The sequence below is a fragment of the Medicago sativa genome, chromosome 6 (genome assembly GCF_051527215.1).
Source record: "Medicago sativa cultivar Bolivia chromosome 6, Bolivia_mono, whole genome shotgun sequence".
Taxonomy (NCBI): Eukaryota; Viridiplantae; Streptophyta; class Magnoliopsida; order Fabales; family Fabaceae; genus Medicago; species Medicago sativa.
Window position 1 is genome coordinate 2644689 of NC_140754.1, and position 26091 is coordinate 2670779.

Below are 26091 nucleotides of genomic sequence, written 5' to 3' on the forward strand. Positions count from 1 at the left end.
TATGATTTCAAGAATTAAAGGATTACCGTTTAAGGAAACTTTTGTCGGTGAAATATTCTCGGTGATACCCTTTAATTTTAAAATGGGTCATAATTGATTTTTTTTGTTGGTCTTCATGTATATTAGTGGAGTAGACTTGTTATAAGAATTTCATATATTTGGACTATTTGACCTGCGTGATACTTATGTTTTTTTTGTGATTGTATTGTTCTAATTATGAAATAGGCTTAATTGCAGTTTTAGCCCCCTAACTTTCCTAAAGCTGCGATTTTGGACCCCTAAAAAAAAACTACAAAACCGTCCCCTAAGTTTTGCAACTGTAGCAGTTTTGGCCCCCAAAGCAAAAAAAAAAAAAAAAATGACACGTGGCACCTTTCTTAGGGTGCCACGTCAGTGTAGACCGAGTTAAAACTGCAATTAAGCCTATGAAATATCATGAGATGTTCATATTCTAATGGAAATTTTGTCATAATATGTTGGTAGATATTTCTTTGAAAATAAGTTTAAAAACTTAGCATTACCTTTGTAAAGGCTTGCCAACCAGTGATTATAGTTTGCGAGTCGGTCACGGTCTAAATCGGATCGTGATAATAAGTTTTTCGAAGGTGAAGTTTTAATTGGGTATGATTTTTTGTGTTTTTTGAAAACAACATCAAAATTGAAAAGGATTCTTTGAGTTTTCGACAAACAAAATAAATACCAAAAAAGAATTGATGATTTTTCTGACAAAGAATACAAAATCAGAAACATAACCGATGAGTTTTTCTGTAGAATATAAAAAACCGAAAAACTGAACAAATGTTTTCCGATGTGTTTATGAAACTTAGTCTTTCGTTCTCTTTGCTAACCAAAATCCTTGAATTTTTTTTGAGACAAAATGAATAAAATGAAGTGTATAAGTGTGTGTCTATATATATATATATATATATATATATATATATATATATATATATATATATATATGAGGGTAAAATAGGTAATATGTGTAAAATATAGTCGTGAGGATGTAAATGTAGAGGTATAAGATAAAATTTCCACTTTTTGGTCCCCCGAGTATGTGAGTTGGGTCAAGTTTTAAAAGACTCTATAAATTCCCTCAAAAAAAACAAAGACTCTATAAATTGACGGCTATAAATATATTGAGAACTGATGCGATGACATTTTTTTTATAAGAAAAACAAACAAAATCTAGATAGTGAATTGATAACAACCATCACCATTCCTTCTAGGCATCAACTAGCGAGTGTATTAACAATTTAACATAAGATCCCTCAAAAAAATTAAAATTAACATAGGACTTGCAACAAAACAATTCAACTAACTTACGTCCATGTTGGGAGGGAATCATGAGTATTGTAAATAATATTAATAATATTGAGAAAATAATATTGTATATGTCATTATTCGGAGAACAAAATTTATAGTTATGAGCATATATTATATTTTCTTATTTCTTGATTAGGATTTATTTGGATTAGTTTATATACTCATGTTAGAGATTATACCCCAACTAAGTCAATAATACTGATATTGTATTATGTTGACACTATGATTATTAATATGTGAAATAATGATGTTCCTTCAAGAGCAAACCTTCATCAAAGAGCAACCATGACTAAACCAAATATTTCCAACGTAATGTAACATAACATCATTCCATATTTTCTTCTATAATCCCCTCCATTCATCCTTCTCGAACTAACATGATCCAAAGAGTATTAATGGTGTACATACTTTTGTAGATAAGAAAAAAGAATCTTGATATACTTCACTAGAAGTAGGAATCATAATCGTATAAGGAACATTGTGTTTGGTTTAGTGCGACCGTGTTATCATTGTTATGAACTTATGGGAAGAAGCTTGAATTTAGTCATGTAATCTCACTAGAATGACAATATATGGAGCCAAAATAAAATAGAGTGAATTAGCATATCACAAATGTTTCAATCTAGAGATACTAGAAACTTGAACAAGCTCACATCAGAAAATGTTTTTAGCGTAAGATTATAAATAACATCGTAAGGACGTTGGACATCATTAGAATAAACATTATCCTTTTGCCAAATTTATGTAAACAAATATGAACAATTTTTTTTAAGTCAAGAAATATGAACAATTTTATCATTTAAACTTTTTAAACATGTCTTTCTCAAATTAGCTTTTCTACCCCACAGTCCATTTGACAAATACTCCATATGATAACTAATATGCAATAATATTAAACATTCCCTTATTGATTTATTTTATCATATAATATCAAATATGCTATGATTAACAAATATGCCAGCAACCACTGTTACATTTTGACCATGCAATAAATAAATTTCTTTGTATTTGAATCACGTTCGATGTCACAATATCATTCAAAAATATAATATATGCAATTATTAATTTATTTTACCAGGGAAGATACGATAGTCGTCTTATAAATACCCTATTTCCAAGGTGTTTCTGACAAATCATTTACAGAATGGCAAGCTATATCAATTTTCTCCTTTTTACCTTCACAATTGTGTGCATTGCTTCGTATGTGGTTCCAGGTAACAAACAAACTAATTCCATAACTCAACTTCATTAAAAAAATTATTATAGCACTTGTAGAGTATGAGAATCGTGTTTGAAATGTAAATTTTTTCAATTAATGTTTTAGGAACCATGGTAATAGTACATATAAGTAACAAAATGAACAAAATTTCTCCATCATATTAATTAGATAACAATATTGCTAAGGACATTTTATTGAACGTGACAGGAGTAGCCGAATATGTACATTGCCTTCCTACGGAAACATGTCCAAGCAGAACAGATTTATGTGCAACATTTTGTAAAGGAAGGGGCTATCGTGAAGGAGGTGGATGTTTAAATGTTTCACACCTGTGTTGTTGCGTTGGAGACAGATCAAAATAATCTTTAAGATTTTAAAAAAAAAAAGTTGAAAAATCAATGTTGTAATTTAGATTCAAAATAATATTGTTTTGGTTTCCCTATCAAAAAATTATTAATGAAATGTTATATTTTATATATATAGTATATGAATTAAATAACAACAATAACAACAAAAAAGAATCTATGTTATTACAATCTAGTAGTTTGGTTGAGAGAATATTTTATATAAAATCTGGGTTCGAACATGGAGTCACCACAATTTCTCCTCTCCACGTGTGTTTATTTTAGAATTTGTTGGCCAATAGAAAAATAACAAAAATGATTTATGTGGACTAATTTGTTTTGATCAAATTTAATCCCCTAACTTAATTTTAGATAATGGTATGATCCTTTATTTTATTTTTCATTTTTGTCATTTTACTCCATTTGCATATATATTTTCAAGCTTTAAATCTAAGATTCATATGAGAACATAGATTTAAAGCTTGAAATCCATATGTAAATGTACGAAAATGAAAAAAATGAAATTATAAAAATAAAATAAAATAAAAAGAAGATAAAAGACTAATCCACGCGGGTTGATCTGATGAACTTGCTTTGGGAACTTAGAGTTTTCTCCTGAAATTAAGTTAAGGGAACAAAAATGCATTTTTTTTCATTTGTTTTTTATATGAAATAATTACAATCAAGTCAATATACAATAGACAAACGAGAACGATTTTGCTACCTCTTTCCAAAATCATATAATTTTGTACCAAAAAATAATTGTCCAAACTTATAAGTCACTTTACAATATCAATGAATCATTAATGTTTAATATCTTAGAATTATAGTCTACTTTTAATCTTGTTTAATTTTCCATTTTTTTATTTTCCTTTTCCCTGTCATAAAGGATAATTTTGTAAATTTACGCATAATTTATTTTTTCAACCATACAAAATTAATTCAATTTCTTAACCGTGTAAAATCACCAAAAGGACTTATAATTTAGGTTTAAATATGATTTTGGTCCATATAAATATTCAAACTATTTGTTTGAGTCTCCTTAAAAAAATTTCTTCACTCTCAGGTCGCTCCGTACCCTTGTTGTTTCACCGCACGAACTCACTTTGCAATCAGGAGCGATCCAAAGACAGTTAACTCTTCAATCAATCATGTTGGTTTACCATGATCTCCTTATCGGTGATAAGTTCTGTCAGACTCTTACCTGTACAAGGAAATTGAGAATGGAATGTTGTGGGAAGTTGAGGGAAAGTGGGTTATTAAGGGACTTGTGAAGTAGACATTGGTGCTAATACTTTTGCTGAAGGTGGAGAAGATGAAGGTGTTGATGCCACAACTGTTAAGGTTGTCGACATCGTTGACGTATTCAGACTTCAGGAACAACCTGCTTTTGATAAGAAGTAGTTTCTTGGCTTTGTTAAGAGGTATATTAAGTTGTTGACACCCAAACTAAATGCAGAGAAACAAGAGCTGTTTAAGAAGCACATTGAAGGAGCAACCACATACCTGCTCGGCCAGCTCAAGGACCTTCAATTCATTGTTAGTGAGAGCATGCATGATGATGGTAGCTTGGTCTTCGCCTACTACAAGGATGGTGCTGCTGATCCAACATTTCTCTACTTTGCATATGCTTTGAAGGAAATCAAGTGTTAAGTGTTGTACTACACTAGTTTTTCTGCCCCTAATTTATCATGTTTTTGTTCTACATTGTGTTCTAAGTTACTCAAGAGTTGAGACTATAATTTGGCATTTTTGATAATGATGTGATGTTTTGCACTTATTTATCATTCCCATTAAATTTAGGGTAAATTACAGTCACCTCCCCTAAGGTCTATTAAAATGACACTGACGCCCCCTCTGTTTTTAAAACTTACACAAACCTCCCTTGAGTTTTCATAAAATATATTAACACCTCCCTTATTCCTTAACGTTGTTAATGCTCTGTTAATTTGCTTCTTCTTTTCATTTACGTCAGTTCCATGGTCACCATGAGACAAAAAACAAAAAGGATCATTGTTACTTTTCATCATAAGTTCCATATGGGCTCAATGTGAAACCACAACCATTAGCTCATGATCAAGTTTTATGTTATGCATCTCCATATAATCATCCAATTATTCCCCAAATTGCAATTTCTTCTTCGTTAATTTCAATTTCATAGTTCACAGGAAAAAAATCAATTCCATCTACAACAAAACCCTTCCCATTTTCTTTTTCTTTTTCTTTATCTCCATATTAATAATTCCCCCAAATTGCAATTTTCTTCAGTAATTTCAATTCAATTCTCATGGCATCATTACAAATACATTAACGATGTATATTGTATTACATCTAGGTAACACTTTTAAAGAACAACAAGAGGTTTGAATTAGAGGAATAATACAATATTGATATTCATGCAAAACCAGAAACTAGTATGCCTCTAAAGGATCAATTCAAGAAAATCATTGAAGAAGTTCCTCTCCAGAACAATGATTATAACAGAAAATGCGCTCTGATCCCAATTTCCACGTGAAATTAAGGATGATCCCTTTTGTTTTATGTTTAATGGTGTGACCATTAAACTGATGTAAAAAATAACACATTAACAGAGTACTAACGGTGTTAAGAGAGGAGGGAAGTGTTAATGTATTTTATGAAAATTTAAGGGAGGTTAGTGTAAGTTTTAAAAATAGAGGGGGTGTTGGTGTCATTTTAATAGACCTTAGGGGAGGTGACTGTAATTTACCCTTAAATTTAATCAGGTTGCATAGAATTCATAAATATATGATTTTTCTCGTGTTTCATAAGGAATATGAGTTGTCTGGTTTGAAAAAAAATAAGTTTTCCATCATCACTTTTTAGTCCGTAATTTTAAGTCAACTTATGTATATTATTCAAAATTTAGAATTTTTTTCTCATTCAAGTTTAAAATATTATAACAATCTCTCAAAAAAATTTTTTTTTTTAACTAAACATAAATTAAGTATGAATTTTTAGGTTTTTGGCGCTTAAAATTTCATGATTAATTCATGTTTTGTTAAAAAAAATCTAATTATTTGTTAGAGACGTTCTTATAATATTCTAAATATTTCTGAAAAATTCATTCAAAAATTTGAATGGTAAATATGGCATGACTTAAAAGCAAGGACTAAAAGCGTGAACAAATATTTTTTAAAGGACTAAGTCTCACATAACACATGAATGATAAAATATTGGATGTATAAGAAAGATGATCCATATACATAATGCCTTAAAGATGTCTACTTAGAAACTATTTTATGATAACTTATTTCAAATTTTAAAATAAGTTTATTTTAAGCAAAGGATGTCTTAGATTTCAATTGTCATGTGTAACAAATACTACTATACTATAGTACTACGTATAGAATTATGCGACTTCATTGCACTTGGAAGGAATGTCACGCAGATTGAAGGATTATCATATAACACAAGCTGCATGTTCTATTATTAGTTGCATGCATAGGCAGCAGAGTCAAATATTTACAATGACAGTTAAAAAAAATAACAAATATTTACAATGACAGTTAAAAAAAAATAACAATGCTAAATGATGAATAACATAGTTTCATAAGGCATAACTTGGTGTGGTGTATCTAGTGTTTAGTACAATTAGGCAAAGAAACATTTTGAAAATCATTAACTAACACTTGAGAAATCTGAGATGGAACAATTCAAAATAGAGAAACTTCAACTCAAGGAAAACAATCCATGTTTACCAACACATTAGAACAACTATTAAACACCACTTCTATAAAATTATAAATAACAACCTAGGTCAATCTCCTTTTTACCTATATAATTGTGTGTATTGCTTCCTATGTGGTTCAAGGTAACAAACAAACATAACTAAACTTCGTCAAAATTCCTAGTCTTCAATATAACCTTCATAGAATTCAGGATCATTTCCATCCAATATAGAGAATCCTCACTTAGCTCTTTAAATATTTCCTTCTTACAAAAATGAAAAGAAGAATCAGTAAAAATGGTTGCCAGACAACGGTACAAGTTATTCTTAAAAGAATTGACTTACCAATATCAAGAAAACATTTTCTATCTCTAAAGTACTTAGGAAAAGGGCAAAGTGAATGAAGCCGAGGAAGGATGCGGGGCCAAAACCACGAGTGATAATACGATTTCTCTAAATCGAGGAGTCTTTCTATGTCCAATGAACTTTTTTCATGTGAGTGACTACCGTTGTTCAAGAATCTTTTTTCATCCATGTATTCTTTTATGTATGCATGCCTTTTAACTACATGTTAGGGTTGGAACTATTGCACTCAATACAAGTATAATATTTAAAAATTTGTACAAGGTCTTATACTAATAGACAAACACATTTTTGTGTATAATTAGAGACGAATAGAGTACATACATTGAACTTAAGAATGAAGACACTTGTGTGTGCTTCTTCCATTGATGTAAGGTCTTCTATTTTTCTCTTTTATGCTCTTTTCTTTTAATGTGGTTGGTGAACCCGTTCCTTTATCTCATCTCATCTCACATATATGAAATGAATTATTATTTTCCCTATATCCACGGCTTTTTCAGTTTTGCTTTCTCATTACTTTTTCTATCTTATTTCCATTTTGTTCTAGTAATATGGAATAAATTCCATAAGCAATAATAATAATGCCCCAAAGACATAGATCATGGTGACATTATTCAGTTTCTCGAACATCTTCTTTGAGTCAGTATCATAAATAAGAAGTTTGAATAACATCATAAAGACGTTGGATATCGTTAGAATAAATATTATCCTTTTGCCAAATCTATATAATATACAAATAGGAACAATTTTATTATTCAAACTTTTCAAACATGTCTTTCTCAAATTAGCTCTTCTATTCCACAGTTCATTTAACCAATATTCCATATGATTAACTAATCTACAATAATATTAAACATTCCCTTATTGATTTATTTTATACCATAATATCAAATATATGTAAACAAATATGTCAGCAACCACTATTACATTTTGACCATACAATAAGTAAATTTTTTGTATTTGGACCACGTTCAATGTCACACATACAAACCTAGAAATCATAATATAATATAATCGATTATCAATTTATTTTATCAGGGAAGATATTGTAATCATCTTATAAATAGCCTATTTCTATGGTGCTTCTGATAAACCATTTAAAACAGAATGGCAACCTATGGCAATCTCCTCCTTTTAACCTTCACAATTGTGTGCATTGCGTCGTATGTGGTTCCAGGTAACAAACAAATTGATTCCCTAACTTAACTTTGTTAAATTTTTTATTATTACACTTGTAGAATATGAGAGTGATGTTTGAAATTCAAAATTTTCAATTGATATTTTAGGAACCACCATGGTAATAGTATATATTTGTGTAACAAAATGACGAAAATTTCTCCATCATATTAATTATATAACATTTCTAACAATACTTTATTGAATGTGACAGGAGTAGCTGAATATATTTTCTGCCTTCCTATGGAAACATGTCCAGACAGTAATGATTTGTGTGCAACATCTTGTAAGGCAAGGGGTCATCCTGAAGGCGGTGGATGTTTAAAAGTCTTAAGAGCGTGTTGTTGCTTTGGATGACATTTCAAAATAGTCTTTAAGATTTTCATAAAAAAATAAGTTGAAAAATCAATGTTGTAATTTTAATTCAAAATAATATTGCTTTGGTTTCCTATCAAAATATTATTAATAAAATGTTATATTTTTATTATATATATATATAGTATATGGATTAAATAACAACAACCACAAAAATGGTCTATGTTATTGCAATTTAGTATTTTGGTTGTGAGAATATTATTTTAGAACTTGTTGGCGAATAGGAAAATAATAAAATGACAAAAATATTATTTGTGGACTAATTTGTTTTGGCCAAATTATTATTTCATCCTCTAAGTTAATTTAAGATAACGATTTGGTCATTTATTTATTTTTATTTTTGCTATTTTGGTCCATATTTGCATATGTATTTTCAAGCTTTAAATCTAAGGTTCATTTGCAAACATGAATGAAAGAACATAGATTTGAAGATTGAGAGGTCACATGAAAGTAAAACCATAGATGTAAAGCTTGAAATCCATATGCAAATGGAGAAAATTGGCAAAAATGAAATTAAAAATAAAATAAAATAAGGGACTATTCCACTTGGATTGACATGGTGGTGTTGGTTTGAAAACTTGGAGTGTTCTCCTCTTAAGGTCTCATGTTTAATTCTCCATACTGTCAATTTTGGTGGGTTAGAATTTGACTTTGTTTCAAAAATAAGAATTTGACTTCTTTAAAAAATAATAATAAACGATCAAATCGTTACCTGAAATTAAGTTAAGGGACTAAAAGTGTAATATTCCATTTGTTTATTATATGAACTAACTACAACCAAGTATCAATATACAATAGAAAAACAAGAATGATTTTTCTACCTATGTCCCAAATCATAAGTCACTTTGCAAGAAAAAATTGTCCAAACTTATAAGTCATTTTACAATATCAGTGAGGCATTAATATTAAACTTTCTATCATATTATTTACTATATATTATTCTCTTTTTTTATTTTCCTTTTCCATGTCATTAATAAAGGATAATTTTGTAGATTTTCTTTTTGCGACCATACAAAATTAATTCTTTATTTTTAATTTGTGCAAAATCACCAAAACGACTTATAATTTATGGTTAAATATAATTTTTGTCCGTATAAACATTCAAACTTTTCTTTGAGCCTCTATAAAAAATTTCTTCGACTTTTGGTCTCCCAAAAGTATTTTATCACCAAATTTGATCTTTACTTTTAAGTCAACACGTTCGAAATTTTGAATTTTTTCTCATTCTTGTTTAAAATATTATGAGAATCTCTCAAAAAAAATATTGAACATTTTAACAAAACATAAATTGAATATGAATTTTTATGTTGTTGACGTTTAATAATTCAGATTTAATTTATGTTTTGTTAAAAAATTATAATTATTTATAGGAGAAATTTTTATAATATTTTAAATATTCCTGAAAAATTCATTCAAAAATTTGAAGGGTACACGTTGACAGATTTAAAAGCAAGGACTAAGAGTGCGAACGAATTTTTTTAAAGGACTAAAAGTCTTTCTCACATTAACTTTCTCAATCAAAAACATATTAACTTTCAAAAACATGACATTTTTTTTATTAATAGAGAACATTCAAAAACATATTTAACCCCCATAATTTAAAACAGAGATAATATCAATCAAATTTTTCAAATGTCTTTCTCACATTAACTTTCTAATCTTCTACGATGCATTTGGCAAATATGCTCTTAAAAATTTAGATTGAATATTTTTATTTTTTGGTAGTGGCCGAGGTTTGAACTCCGGACCTTGCATATGTTATGCATTGTCTCTACTAACTGATCTAAACTCACGAGGGCAGATTGTATGTGGATCGAAGAAACTCCGCCTTGTATTTCTACGGTCTTGACATTTAATTTATTGCCAGACTTTCATCAATGAAATTGTCTTTAATGTAAAAAAACGATGCATTTAGCAAATAATATGATTATCTAATATATGCTATAATATTATATTGCGCCTATAATATGCCAACAACCATCATTACGTTTTGACTCTTAAAATGAAAAACTATTTCTAGATCCCAATTAGTTATAACATGTGAATACCACACCTCCTGTTCATGAGATCCCAATAAAATTAACGTAGGTCTCAAGATCCCATAAGGATAAAGGAACGCTCCTCCATGAGTCGTAAGAATGTCCTATTTTGTTGTTAGTACTCCTCATCATCCAGTTGCTATCTCTACGAAAATAATTTCCCTTAACAATATATTGTTTATGTGTTACATTTGCAACAGTACAGTCATCCAGGTGCTAATCTAATTTATTTATTTAGGGGCGCGCGCACACACGGTCATGGAACATTTGAAACACACACAATCCTGGAACATTTGACTTGTTGTTTCTTCCGTGACCTTTGACAAGTGGTATCAGAGCATCTAGTTTGTATTGGGAGGTGAGAACTCACACTTTAGAAGGAGATTGCAGGGTTTAAGTGTAAGTGGTTAAGTTCGGTGGAGTGGGTCCTGTGTTGGATCATGTGTGAGTAGTTAAGTCTCATTGTCTCACATAACCCATGAATGAGTAAAATGTTGGATGTATAAGAGAGGTGATCCATATACCTAATGCCTTAAAGATTTTAGATAGAGATGTGGAGTCTCCAACTTTTATGACCATGAAGCATTGACCGTTGTATCTCTGTGACCTCAAACTTTCCAAATATGTGTGTCATGTGCACAAAGTATTTAATGTAAAAGGAGAAACTAAGATTTCAAAAATTAATATATGTCTAACCAGGACATCGTCAGAAGGCTGCATTAGTTTATAAAAAATTAAAAAAATTCCTCCATAAAACAAAAAACTAAAAGAATTTATTTAAACACAATACCTCTTTTGATCAAAATAAAAACATCTTTTTATAAAATAAAAAAAAAATCTTTGTTAGTTATAGTCTTTCATTCTTTACTGCGTATAAGATTTACCAGTTCAAAGAGTAGTTAGTGCAATTCATTTGTATTAATACAATAATATAACTTTATGTTCTTAATTTTATAGTCAAGATTTCTAGATATACATTTGAAGTCAATTTATGCTTCATTATTTCATTCTTTATTCATTTTCAAGTTCTTGTACTATTTGTATTTGAAGGTGAAATGAAATTGTTTACAATTCATTATTCATTCTCAAGTCCTTATATTATTTGTAGTTGAAGGTGAAATGAAATTCTCTACTAATTCATTATTCATGTTAGTTTCAGTTTGTACTATTTCAGTTAAACATCCAAGCAAAAATAATTAGTACCTCTATAGAATATTTCACCTCAAAATTGATATCAAATTGAGACAAGTGGCAAATATAGGCGAATGCTATCTTTATGGTTTGTTATAATACTAGTGTGTAACCCGTGCCGATGCACGGGTTGACTGAACCAGTGTGACAGTTACGGACTAATGCACCAAATTCTTCAAGTATAAATTCGGCAGTATGCTCAAGCGACAACGAATGTGCAACAATGGCAAGGTGTCAAATATATTTCGAAGCTACAGTTTGAATCACACAGACGAATAATTTAAATCGAAATAACATGTATTGAACCAAAACAATTAACAGTCAAACTATAATTAGAAACTTGCCATAAATATAACGACAGACGATAGGAAAGTACAATGGGGTTACAGACTACATTCCTTACAATTAATATCAACTAATCACGACACAATCTGTAAAGTTAGACATAACTTTTATTCTACATAACATTGTCACGACCAAATTATCTTTTAACGCAGAACAACACTAAACATTAGAAACTACAACAATGGTTCATCAGTACAATGAAATATCTTCAAAGGACGATCTCCAGTGTAAAGAATTCCCAATCACATTCATCCGGTACAACCCCACACGAACAAAAAGTCAACTGCAACATTCATTATTCTTCGAGGATACTGCATTTTTACCTGAACAATATCGAATAGAGTACAAATTTAGTATATACACTTTTTTTTTTTTGCAAGATCGTAACACATATAAAAACCACTATAAACAAATAATGTAAAAAACCAATGACCAGCACAGATACCATTTACGACATTCATCAAAATTGGAACAAAAGTTCTCCGTTTTTAAATACATAAAATTTGCTTAGATTCTTTGAGATTCTGAGAGAAATGTAAAACAATTAAAGTTTCCAAAATTACAAAAAAAAATTAATAGAAGAAAATTGGTGAATTAGAACAATACCTTAACAAAAGGTAATCATCCAGGCGAAGCCTAACAATGGAAGAACACTACACACCATTAACACTACAAAGACCACTCCCAACTCATCAAAATCGATTATAATAATTAGTAGCAGAATAAACACAAGCAAGGTGATGCAGAGAAGGAAACACTTGCCCATCCTTGAAAACATGAATTTTTTTAATGAGAAGGGTGTGAAAGATAGGAAGGAAGGTGGGATATTAATAGATTTGATTTTGTAAAGTGGTTGCTACTGTTCATAACCGTTGAAACACTGTTCATAGCCGTTTGTTCAGTTAATTAATTTTTTTTAAAATTTGAATTTCGCTCTACCCATTGTTTGTTACCGTTGGCGGTCTAATTACTGCTCGTTACACTAAAATGGTGAAAAAATAGTTTTAAAAAAGTTTACATGTGTTTTTTATATCCATCAACACTAACAGGTAATATTTATTGAAAAAAATATTAAGGTTACATATGTTCTTGGCCCCCATCAACTCTAAGTGGTAATAAATAACGAATACACTCGAGGACTAATTTGATCTTGATAACCAAATTAAATGCAGCAACAAATTCATAAAACAGTACAACGGTAAAATTATGAAAGTACTGCATTAATATATGTGACGATTGGGTGGAAATAACGTCGGCCACAGACTACACGACATCACCGCGACACTTGAACAAATATAATCACAATGCAAGAAATAGAAACAAATCACCTTCACCTCAATTCCAAAAACGAAATCCAAAACATAAAAAAAAAAAAAAAAAACAATGTACAAAACATTTAAAAAAAGTACTACATCAATATATGTGATGCATGGGTGGAATTAACAATGGCTATAGACTACACAACCTCACCACGACACATGAACAAAAACTAAAACTAATAAAGTTGTAAATTTCTTGGACAATTTTTTGTACCAATTCTTTTGGGATAACAATTACATTTTACGACATTCCTCATATTATTCTTGTTCCATTTCGAGTTATTAAAATTAATTTTAAGTTTTCTACTATGATACCACCACTACACAGGATCACAAACTAAAACTAAGAAAAAAAAACTTGTTAGTCCATCTTATTAAGATTATTAATTGTTAATTAGTATAATTAAATTTTGACTGGGCATCGAACCGAATAAAGTAGACATTGAATTTCAAAAATAATAATTAGTATTCAATTATTTTTATTCTTTGAAATTTGAAAAGAAAAATTGAAGGAATATTTGAAAATATTTTATCCAACAAAATAAATATTTCGAATAAGTTTTTCAAGATATATTTGAAGATGAAGATACTTTGAAAATTAAATGATATAGGACCCATTTGTTAAGGATTAAAATAAAAGTGATTTTGACATAAAATAATTTAGAGATTATATTTTAGAGATTATGAAAAATCACAATCTATTTTGCGTTTATTTACTGTAATAAAAATCACTTTTATTTAAACAAATAATTTTGTTTGTTTGGAAACAACTATATAAAAGGTATTTTTTGTTACGAAATTAGTTCAATATTTTAAACCATACTTTCTCTCTTCTCTAAAAAAAATCTATTTTTTGAGAAGCTGCTCTTAGGGCCCGTTTGTTACAGATAAAAATAAAAGTGATTTCACATAAAATAATTTAGAGATTTTATGAGAAATCATAATTTATTTTGCATTTGTTTACCGTAGTAAAAAATCACTTTTTTAAAACAATAATTTAGTTTGTTTGGATACAACTATATAAAAGCAATTTTTTTGTTACAAAATTAGTTCAATTTTTAGATCCATATTTTCTCTTTTCTCTAAAAAAAAATCTATTTTTTGAGAAGCTGCTCTCAACAGCTTCTCATTTGAAGCTATTTTCAGATTTTGATTTTTTTAAAAATCTGTGATAAACGGATGCAATATTTTTAAAAGCGATTATTTTCATAAAAAAGGTGATTTTTTTCCTAAAAAAAAGCTATAACAAACGGGCTCTTAACGACTTTTCATTTAAAGCCGTTTTTATATTCTAATTTTTTTTTAAAAAGCTGTAACAAACAGATACAAAACTCTTAAAAGTGATTATTTTTTAAAAAAAGTGGTTTTTTTATTAAAAAAAACTATAACAAACTCATAAATTCTAGGTTTGAGATTGTTTTAGTAAATAGTAAGTTTAAAATGCAGATTTGAACATATTGCAATTTACACCACCGTTATTGGCATACACCCTCCTATGAAAGTAATCAGAAGTGGGCCAAGCCCAAGTGCCCAACCTTCTTCATCAAACCCGGTCCGACCCTCTTCTCCCACACTCATTTCTGATTCTTCTCATTTCAAACCCTAAAACAAACAAACCACGTTTTCTCCATCTTCCTCATTAAACCCTTACCGCCGTAGCCGCCGCCTTTTCTCCCCTGAACCACCCCGAAATCGGCCTTGTTTTGCCAACCAAACCATGTTTTGCCACCCCGAAATTTGAACATATTGCAATTTACACAACCGTTTTTGGCATACACCCTCCTATGAAAGTAATCAGAAGCGGGCAAAGCCCAACCTTCTTCATCAAACCCGGTCCGACCCTCTTCTCCCACACTCATTTCTGATTCTTCTCACGTTTTCTCCATCTCCCTCATCAAACCCTTACCGCCGTCGCCGCGGCCTTTCCTCCCCTGAACCACCCCGAAAAACAAACCATGTTTTCTTCTTCTCCTCAACCTTCTCTATCATTTTATCGGAATAGAATCACAAAAAGAGAATATCTAAAAAATGGGTATCTCTTTTGAAGGAGTTTTCTGAGCAACCTGATGTCGTTTCATCAATCGAGTTTCATGTCTTTTATTCTCTACTTCTCCTTAACAAAATCTCGATGGAAGAATCTCACTAAAATGGGTATTTTTTTTTTTCATTTTTATTTCAATAGACAGTTCTGCATGTCTTTTATTTTTGCTTTATTTATATTATCCTTTTGCAATATCTTGTGTTTCATATTTTTTCTTCATTTTTCGAAATTAAATACTTTACCTTTCGGCTATGTTAAGTTTCTATTCTTTTTGGTTGTGTTAGATTTGAATACCAACTGATGTTCTTTGATGTGTGTGTTAAATTAATATGGTACCCAGTACCGACTTTAGGTGGTGGAAAAAATTGTTTTGCTCCCCTCACTTGTGGAAACTAATGTATTTATTAATACTTTTCAAATTGATATTGTCATATGATCGATAATGCTGGTGGCATGCCTCCAGAAATATTTGGTGTCTAGAAACATGGTCTTACATGTATATTGATATTTGAAAAAACATAATCTTGCAGAACCTGTAAATTCAGAGAATTGATGGTATGTTGTGTTATTTTCAATTATTTTGAGCTAAAAATATTTACAAATCTTGCCATCCTTGCCATCTTAATTGTCTTTTGTGAAACTTTTAGCAGGTTTTCAAGATACAAATACAAATGGAAAGAAATAGCGAGTTAAGCTTATCAAAGTTCAAGAGGGTGTTTTTTGTGTGGAAGTAGTCCCGGCCAAAAAAGTAGTTATCAAGATGATGCGGTTGAACTTGGAAATGAATTGGTATATACTAATAATAATTACCCTTACTCTATGACATGTTTCCTTTTTCCTTGTCTTTTATGTACTGTTCTTGAAAAATCAAAATTGAATCAATTAGGCCCCTTAGTTCAGTTGGTTATGTCAGGACATTTTTTTTTATTTTGTAAATTTGAATATCTTAAGCCTTCTATTATATGAGATTGCTTCCCATCTGAGTTATAGAATCCAAAAACTGATTTTCCTCAATTCACTTTAATGATCTTAATTCAAATGTTCATTATTCAAATTTAGTTAGTTGTGTTGAAATGTCATAAAATGCATTTGATCAATGCTATTGTTAATGGACGAACTAATCTTTATACTAATGTTTATTGAATTCTAAACAATTACATTCTCTAGTATTTTGTAAATTAAATTATGATTTTGTATGCAGATTTAGTCCTGTTAAGAGTTAATTTGCACACTAAGAAATATGATTATCATGTATTTGCAGGTTAACATTTTAGACTATTTGAATATAATGCATAGAAAGCTTGAAGACTTTTGAAGTCAACCTGCAGTTTGGCCTACTACTTTTGATCATGTATGTTTGTGCTTTTAAGTTGTAACAATATCTAATATGATTAATCAAAGCCTTTTTTCTAAAAATAAGAAAAACAAACCCAAAAAGAAATATACCTTGCATGTAATTTTCTCATAACATAGAAAGTGTAGTTTTTTTCTTTAAAGTTATTCAATTCAAATAATTGATACCATAAAAGCATTTTCATTCATAACTTCATCCAAATGCATCATGAACGATGACACCTTGTAATAACTTTGGTTAAATAGTTTAAAGCTGCTATATCATGTCTTGGGTCGTTCACAATCTCGCTTGATGTGTGCATACTATATGTATAAAAGTACTCTTTGTATGAACCACCAATTTTTCCTGCAAAAATCAGTTGTGATTTGTGATGGAAAAAATATATGTATTATTTGCAATGTGACTACTCTACTCATCATGCTACTCATACTTCTACCTATTTAACATTTGGCTAAGTTTATTATTATATTGAATATATTTAATTGATAGATTAAATGTACTTCAAATCAAATCTATTGTCATGAATTTAGCAACTATTAGCAAATTATTTTGTTGCATTCATTGATATGAATTCAACTTAATTATTTTATTTGTGCAGGTAATTTGGCCTTCAATAAAAATGCATATGGGAGATTAGAATGCTGCATTGAAGGCTGCCAGTGACGCTAGCCAATGAGATAATACACACCCTAGCCAAGAATCTTTGATAGTCTGATATTCAACTGGAGCACACAGGTAGATTTTTGTTTTGAAAGTTTGTCTTGTTTTGTTGGATAACTAAACTTACCAACATTAATGCTAAACTATTTTCAGGTTTACAAAGATAGTTGGGGTCTGAAGGTGATAATAATTTACTGAGACATTTTGTGGTTAAAGTTACTTTTGTAATCTACACAAAGTTGGAAGTAATCCTGTTCTTGTTTACATGCTTGCTGGGCTGCTGGCCAAACACTTTGAGAAACTGTGTGATGAAGGAGTTGCCAAATTTGCTTCCACATAACTGAAAGGAGAAAAAGACATGTCCTAAGACATATATTCACTGTAAGTACAAAAAAATATGAAAACAATTGCATTTAACTTATGTTAATGAATCTCTTTTTTGGACAAACATGCTGGCTTTTGTGTTAGTATATTGATAATATTTAATTTACAATATATTTTTAAAACAAATTTGTCTTGTATTAGCTATTTAATTACTATTTTTAATAAAGAAGATAGTCTCAAAAATTGATGAATAAAGTACTTAGTAGTAATTATTCGTTCCTTGTGGCATTTGAATAGAAAGATTAATATAGACTAATTATGCCAGCCTTGTGAGCTGAACACATGTTGAAAAACCTCATGTGAATCTAGGAATACATCTTATTTTAAGTCATAATATATATGAAGGAAACTCAAAGGGGTGAAATTGGCACATCAAATTTGTACCTCTCAGATTCCAAATACAACCAAAAGATGCAGAAAAAGCAATTGATTTATGTTAAGAGAGATACAAATTAGAACTTGCTTGCAGATGTACATGTTATGACTATTGATTCAAGTCCATTGTTTTAACTTACTTGTACATATATTTGGAATCAATAGTTATAACATGGGCAAGTGTGCATATGTATTATGACTTAAAATTCTGGGTTTGTTTTATTTTTCTTTTAATATTCACTTTATATTAATGAAAGTTTACTTTTTAAAATGGGCTTTTGATTTACTATTTCAGGTGAGAAGAAGAGTTGTCTGCCTTTGAAATTTTTAGATGGTTCTTTCCCAGCCAGTTTTATCACCACCATAATTGATTGTAAGCTCAGAACCATTGATCTTGTTGTTACTATAACATGAGATAATGCAACAAATTGATAATATAACATGATATAATGGAACAAAGTTGTTTTTTTTTTATTCTACATGCTTTTATGTCCCTTTTCTCGACTCTTGATGTGTTATAAATCATCATACATTCTTGTATATAATTGCAAGCATTGCTCAAACAATTATGTTAGTTTTCTCTTTATATATGTTTAGATGGACTGCCATATCCATACCTTGGACAGATTGCATAAAAGATTAAATTTTCCTCAGACTGATGTTTACTTTCAAAATAAAAATTAACTTTTGTGAAATATTCCAATTACTGTGCTCTTTTGGTGTGCCTTCATGCTGCTTGTGTGCTTCATTCAAGAATTTCATGAATTGGCTGTGGAAACTTATGTATTGGAAACTAAGAAAGACAAAAAATTGCATGTTGAATATACAAATGGAGAATGACAATATATCCTTGAATTTGTAGATATCTTGTAGAAAAGAATACATACCAATGAACTTCAGTTAATAGTTACAATAACTTATACATGTGCATATATAAATTCAGATATAACTCATGCCGAGTAATTTTTGTTATCTTTGAAGCAAAAAAGTAGTAAAAGATATCATGATTCATTTTGTGATTGACATTTATGAATTTCGTATGAATGAAGTATTTTCAATAATTGTGTTCTTCTTTTCTTTTTTTTGGCAGATTGCATACAAAAGAAAGCTTTAAAGGGAGAAAAGGATCAAGTAGAGATGAAAGGAAACATACATGTTAATTTTGGAATGGAATGGAGAAACTCATCACAATGCAGAGTGCAGCTGAACACCAATGCCTGGGACAAAGCTTCTCCTAGTATTAGTATTTATAGATTTTTTTTTAGAGGCTATATAAATTTTTGCAGGGCTAAAAGGTTGAAAAAATGGGATAAAATCCCACAAAATCTGGAAAGTGTTTTTACTTTGTGAGACTAAAGTAAGTTTTCCAGCTGTAAAGTGTCCTTAATGTCAGAGTTGTCCTTTTATGTCTGCCAAAATTTCTTCCCCAGCAAGTAATAACAGAAATGTTGATCTACAGGAAAAATTAGGCAAAATTGGCTAGCATCTCTTGTAAGATTTATTGATACTCCGTGTAAAAGAACATGTCTTTCTGAAAATCATGGAAATTTTACAATTTAATGATCTAGCTATGGATTTTTAGCAATGGTGAAGGTGTGCGGCTAAGATAAAAATGGAGGAAGAAAGACAGGAAGAAGATGGAAGAACAAAGGTTTTTCAATTTGAATTTTTTGTCTTCTCGTTTTTTGGTTTTGATCCCTTTACAAATTTTGTTTTTTTTTTAGTTTTGCTCTCTCTCACTGTGTGATTGATCATCCAGTTGTCAAATCAGCAACGTCTACCACTGCCAAATCATCCTCTGTTCTCCACATATGCATTTTTGTAACGGATAATGACGGTAGGGACCAAAAGCAAAACGTTTGTATCTTACATGGTTTGTTTTGCAACAAAAAAAAAATACAAGGACGAAAACAAATAACATGGAACTTACCGGAACAATTTAACTAAGTTTTTTTTTTATTTTTTTTGTTTTTTTTTATCATTTTCTGAAATTGGTTGCCCAATTTTAAATTTAACTGTTTTGGTTCCTCCATAAAATATTTTGTCTAAGAGATTTTTCTTAAAATTTAATCGATGTTGAAAAATAGAGGGGCGCAAAATGATAAAATTAAAGTGATCGAAATTGCAATTAAGCTTTTTTTCAAACTCAAATAAAAATAGTCATATAATTTTCACAAATATTGATGATAACAATATGTTTTCACCCTATTTATCGACTTGTCAAGTGTATATATAAGTATACTCAGCGTCTTTTTCATCACACTTTTCGTAGAAGGAAGTGATACATCAAATCAAGCAACGTATTTACAAAAACCAATGAGAAACGTATATGCACTCACATTAAGCACTCCAACAGAAGTTTCAACCATGTAACTCCAAATCTCAAGTGTTGCATCAGGCGACAACACAATTAGAAGATGTGGGTGGCACTCAATTTTTATCATCTTGGGAAAAACCTCTATATTTCACGAAGATTTTTGTTATTCACCAAGCACTCAAAAATCATGTTATACGTAAAGAGTCAAGAAAAAGCGCCATGTAGAACCATTTAATTGAGCAGGAAAAACGCATGATCAATAATGTCATTGTTGCAAAGCAAACCATTCATGGCATTATAAATGATAAAGTTAGACAATAATCCAATAACAACCATGACACAAAGGGATACCATGTACATCTTCATTTTGCTTAACAACAACATGAAAATCATCGGTAAAGAATTTCAAACTTGTAAACCCGTCATCTTCCTGCATTACTTTTAAAAACCCAACAACATTGTCAAATTGCAAAGCCCATATCATAGTCATCAAAATCTCACCAAAAGTACTTTTAGTTTACCAACATTACTTTCCTTCTCCCACCGCTCAAGCAATATCGTGAAACTATCCCCATCCAAATCAACCTTCCCCTTCCCCAAAACCTTCTCGAGAAACTCCACACTCCCGCAAAGTCTGATTCTCTTCTTTACAAATCACATTAAGCAACCAATTAATCACGACAACATTTATCTCCACATCATACCTATCCATCACATCAAAACTCATAACAGTCTCGTTAATCCTATCAACCATACAATAACTCTGAAAAACTGAAATTAAGGTGGGAAGACAACGGGTAGCACTTTGGTGCCATTAATGGCACCGTGCCATTAAATTTGGGCCATACAAACACATTGCCATTGCATCTGGGCCACATAACACATCTATCTTGGTGCCATTAATGGCCCAGATTTAATGGCACGGTGCCATTAATGACACCAAAGTGCTGCCCGAAGACAACACACCTTCTCAGTTCATAGTCCTAACAACATCCCACATGGGCTCGAAAAGCTGATTCCGGCCCAATAATTCAACCATCAAGTTCCAAACATGACCCAAATGTTCTCTTTTTAAGCATTAGATTTTAAGTAAATAGATGCCAATTTCATGTCATTATATTTTAGAACTCTTAAAGAGTGTCCATGTGACTTTTTCATGTTAGTATTTATAAAAATGTGTGTATTCAATTCATTAAAAATAAAAATATTTGACTTTTTTCAAAAAATAATTGCTTATTTTAGAACTTTAAAAAGTGCTCCAGAAGCACTCGTACATATTAGAATGAATATATTTTAATTATCTTTGTAAATAACTATATAGTATTATAGGAGATTTTATCTTGAATGATTGGTGATCAACTACATAGATGAAGGGTAGTCAACTTATAAGAGCCAAAGGAAAAGACTTAGAAAAACTATAAAAAAAAATTTATCAAGAAAGATATAAAGATTTTAATGAGTTAAATAGAATCTATGAACGTCTAAAATTAGGTGCTCAAATTTATCCTCTTTTACTTATATCTTATAGAGAACACCTATTTTGCGATAAACAATTAGAATTGTAAGGTGTTGTACCCTTAAACAAACTCAAATAACAATTAAATGGCAATAATAGGTTATAAAAATTATTATACGAATAACAATTAACTATTTGAAATAATTTTACGTCAAAAAAACTATTTGAAATAATTTATATGGTTGTTCGATGAAAAGATACGTATGATAAAAACATATAGAGAATGCCCGATTCACCCTAGGATATATATGATAAAGAACACGTATGTTATGTGATAATCATAAGAAATACTTTGTTTTTTTCAGAAGAAGTACATATTCTATTGATGACATAAAAACACACAAATTTTGTCATAGTCATAAAAATATGTATTCTATTGATCCCATAAAAACACACAAGTGTTGCTGCATAACTAAATTTTCATCTTAATGAGCTGGCAACAATTTGGTAATTTGTGTCACTGTATAATTGATAACTTAGTTTTTTTTTTATGCTTTCTGAAAAACAATTGAACATCCAAAACTTATGATGTCAATCTCATAACTAACAAATCGTCTATATATGTCAATTTCTATCTCTGCGTTTCACACAAATTGTTAGGTGTGAATCATACGATATATAACCAATTAACCATTAACCACCCAACATATTTCACATCTCAAGTTTGTTTACTTAACGATGTATTGATACACTTTTGGATCAAATACCTAATACAATCAACACAATAATCAACAAAAACTTCATTCCTATGGAAAAAAAATGTCAATTGAACAATATTCAACTGCAACACTTAGAGTCTTTACGCTTCTAAAATTTAGATTAATTAAGAGTCTGCTTGTTACATCTTATTTTGTTTAAAAAATCACGTTTTTTAAAAGTATACCCTTTATCACTATTATAAACAAAAATTAACGTTTTAGATTCATTCATTAAATAATGTATGTAGTCTATCTAACTCAGTTAGAGTAGGTATCACAGTCTCATTTTTAACACAGTTAAATAGACACTTTTTTTAGCTTATATTTTTATTGATACATGATGTTTATTTGTAAACAGCTTTGGTCTAGTTTTTTTTTTCGATCACAGCTTTGGTCTAGTTTAGTAGGAAAAGAAAATCACAACAAATGTAAATTATTTTCCAAGTTTCTCCTTGTGAGTTGCAGGAAGCACAACCAACTATAAGAAATTGCTGGAATGTATACCATTACTTGAATTTGAACTTTCCAATCTAGAATCTCGCAATTGCATGTGTAAATTTCGGGGACGTTTGCCACTTCGTCTATTAAAAAAAAAGTGTTACAAAGGAATTGGTTAAACAACCAAAATGAGTAAGCTTTTATAAAAAAAAATTGTGTAGTTATTATTTGATCAAAAGTAACAAACTTATAGTTTTAGAATAATGCTGCTTATCCCGAATTTCAATTTCACGAGTATCCCGACCGTGTTATCCATACAGCCGTTTTTGTTGACTTTCATTTTTGTTACCCCACTACCCGTTTTTGGTGGAAATGCATGAATTGTGATTGGTTTAAAATAGCATCGGGACAAATTCTTGATGAATAGCATCGGGACAAATAGCATTACTGATAGTTTTAAGACAATATTTCTATTTGTATTTTTCTATTTATGGATTATTTAACCAATGCACATGGAGCACTTGTCAAACTTTGTAAAAAAAAAAAATAGTAGAATTTGTTACAGATACAGATGAAAACTTCCATAATGATTACACCATCTGGTATAAGCAAAAATTAACATTTTGGATTAATTAATTATTAATTAGAGATTTAATAAAAAAAATGATTTTTTCTATAAACGGAGACTAATAATTTGTCATAATGGAAAAGTACATTTGAAAAAATTGATTATGATATGAGAATATAACTGGAGAAAAAAGGACATTATTTCACATTCGAATCCCACTTTCATTTCCAATTTCTTGGCATTTTTCCATCAAAAGTGATAGTGTGTGGTCCTTCTCACCACCAACATAGTGTCCAAAATATATCAAATAATTGGGTGGCTACCCTACGAGTGGTTGTCACAAATCATGACCAAACAATTAATGAAAAATATATATCATATTATAATATTAGTATTAGTAGAATTAAAAACACAATGTTTCGCTATTTTTTATGGGTCATGTTAATCGGTGTTCCCAGACACTTTTTAAAGATACTAAAAAAGAAAGTTACGACAAAAAAAAAGAATTTGTTTTTGACTATTCATAAATTAATTACACAATTTTCAATGCAATAATATTATATAATTTCTTGTTTTATATCCTTAATCAATGTCGAGAGATACGGTTACGGTTATCATTTCCTTTCTTTTATTATTATTTTTGCAAAAGTGCTTTTTTAATACGAGGAGCATCTTCTTTACCTATGAAATAAAGAGAAACACTTGTGTGGACCAGGACCAAAAATTTTGGTTTGGTCACACACACACAAGTTTTTTCCTTCTCTCTATTCTCTTCTCTCTTCTCCATTTTCTCTCTCTTCTCTCTTCTCTCTTCTCTCTTCTCTCTCCTTTCTTTTTTCTCTTTGTGTGACCAAAGACCACTTGTGTGGACCAGGACCACACAAGATTTTCTCTGAAATAAATACCTAACAAGATAAAAAGATAAAAAAAGAAACTGTCTTTTTATAGATTTAGGAAAGCTCACGGGTATTTGTTTGTGACTTTGTGTAGCCATAAATGGCATGAGGTATCAAACTTTACCTACATCAATCAATAATTGATCGATCACGTACCTTTCAATTTGGTGATCGTTTGCATAAAGTTGACAGAATTCATAAATATCATGCAAATAAAAAATACTTTAAATTTTATTTATAGCATAGTTTGTTTTAGTCTTTGACTTAGTCAGTGGACACTCAGATTTTTTTGGAGAAATCAAAATGCTATATATATAAAATCAACAACGTGGAAGCTCCATGCACAAGGAGTGCACAAAACACCACCGATCAAAGTTTACAGATACAAAGAGCCAACAAAAGTACGAGCAAAACAGACAAGAATTAGTGGACACCCATACAAGGAAGCGGATGTCTCCACCAATCATGATAACAATAACAAAAGCATGTCTGTTTAGCTTTCAACCACAAAAAAGAGAGAAGTTTTACTTTCTCAACAAGGACCAAAGAAGTAACCATCCTATTTTTGAAGATACGATTATTACGTTCCTTCCAAATTACCCAAACAACAGCAAACCATATGACCTTAAAGAATAAGTGCGTACCACGCGGCATCCCTGCCATGAAAGAAACCTGAATGCAATAATCACGCAACTGACAAGGAGCAACCATCGTGATCCCTAACCAATTCCAGACAAGAGACCACAAAGAGGAGGCCAAATCGCAATCTATAAAAACATGTGTAGCTGATTCGACGACTCCACACCCATTAACGCAAGCCATATCAGTTGCTTGAATAATATTCCGCCGCAATAAATTGTCTTTTGTAGGTAGCCGGTTACGCAAGAGACGCCACACGAACACTGACACTTTCACAGGTATATTCCGATGCCAGACATCATCAACAAGACTCCTATCCATCTGTCCACCAGAATTTGTGAGAAAACGGTAGGAATCCCGCACCGAATAACCATGCACTGGATCTAGATACCATCTCCAAGAATCAGTAACATCAACCTGCAAAACAATGTTATGTAACACTTCGGAGCACTCCCTCACACTTTCCTCCTCCCAGGCTAACAAACGTCGTCTCCACGACCACGCCCTACCACCCGCCTCCCAACCTAACCGCTCCATCTCCTCCACCGTACAATCCTTATTAATGGCTAAATCAAAGAGCCTAGGAAATTTAAATCGCAAAGGTGTTTCCCCGACCCAATGATCGAACCAAAACAAGGTTGTCTTACCATCACCCACCACCCGACGGACATTGTTGTCAAACCAACTGCCCACTCCCTCACCTATTCCCCTTCTGACTCGACATAGAGACCTCCACCACATAGAATCATGCCTACCCCCCTCCGTCAGATTTTGATGACTTAACCATTTTAAAATCTGCCACTAATTTTCATGTCGACAA

The 26091-nt window shown here is 30.6% G+C and overlaps 3 long non-coding RNA genes and 2 pseudogenes across 9 annotated transcripts; 3 read left to right on the forward strand and 2 right to left on the reverse strand.

Moving 5' to 3' along the window:
* Nucleotides 1-4040: 4040 nt before the first annotated feature.
* LOC146912013 (translationally-controlled tumor protein homolog pseudogene) lies at nt 4041-4669 on the forward strand (annotated as a pseudogene). Its single transcript, XR_015015232.1, has one exon. The product of XR_015015232.1 is annotated as a translationally-controlled tumor protein homolog pseudogene (transcript).
* Nucleotides 4670-8022: 3353 nt separating this feature from the next.
* On the forward strand, nt 8023-8605 carry LOC146912014 (uncharacterized). The gene is made up of 2 exons (XR_015016519.1): nt 8023-8117; nt 8331-8605. It is a non-coding gene; the product is annotated as an uncharacterized LOC146912014 (long non-coding RNA).
* A 3437-nt stretch (nt 8606-12042) lies between these two features.
* Nucleotides 12043-13102, reverse strand: LOC146912015 (uncharacterized). The gene is made up of 2 exons (XR_015015411.1): nt 12673-13102; nt 12043-12389 (listed from the first exon to the last, which is right to left on the reverse strand). It is a non-coding gene; the product is annotated as an uncharacterized LOC146912015 (long non-coding RNA).
* Nucleotides 13103-14955: 1853 nt separating this feature from the next.
* On the forward strand, nt 14956-19684 carry LOC146912016 (uncharacterized). 6 transcript variants are annotated; one of them, XR_015015238.1, is made up of 8 exons: nt 15522-15536; nt 15957-15981; nt 16074-16215; nt 16688-16777; nt 17379-17515; nt 17594-17821; nt 18495-18572; nt 19290-19684. It is a non-coding gene; the product is annotated as an uncharacterized LOC146912016 (long non-coding RNA). The 6 variants fall into 6 exon arrangements; XR_015015239.1 differs by having other exon boundaries at nt 16077-16215; XR_015015234.1 differs by lacking the exon at nt 15957-15981 and having other exon boundaries at nt 14956-15536; nt 16077-16215.
* An 806-nt stretch (nt 19685-20490) lies between these two features.
* Nucleotides 20491-25808, reverse strand: LOC146912017 (uncharacterized; annotated as a pseudogene).
* Nucleotides 25809-26091: the final 283 nt, after the last annotated feature.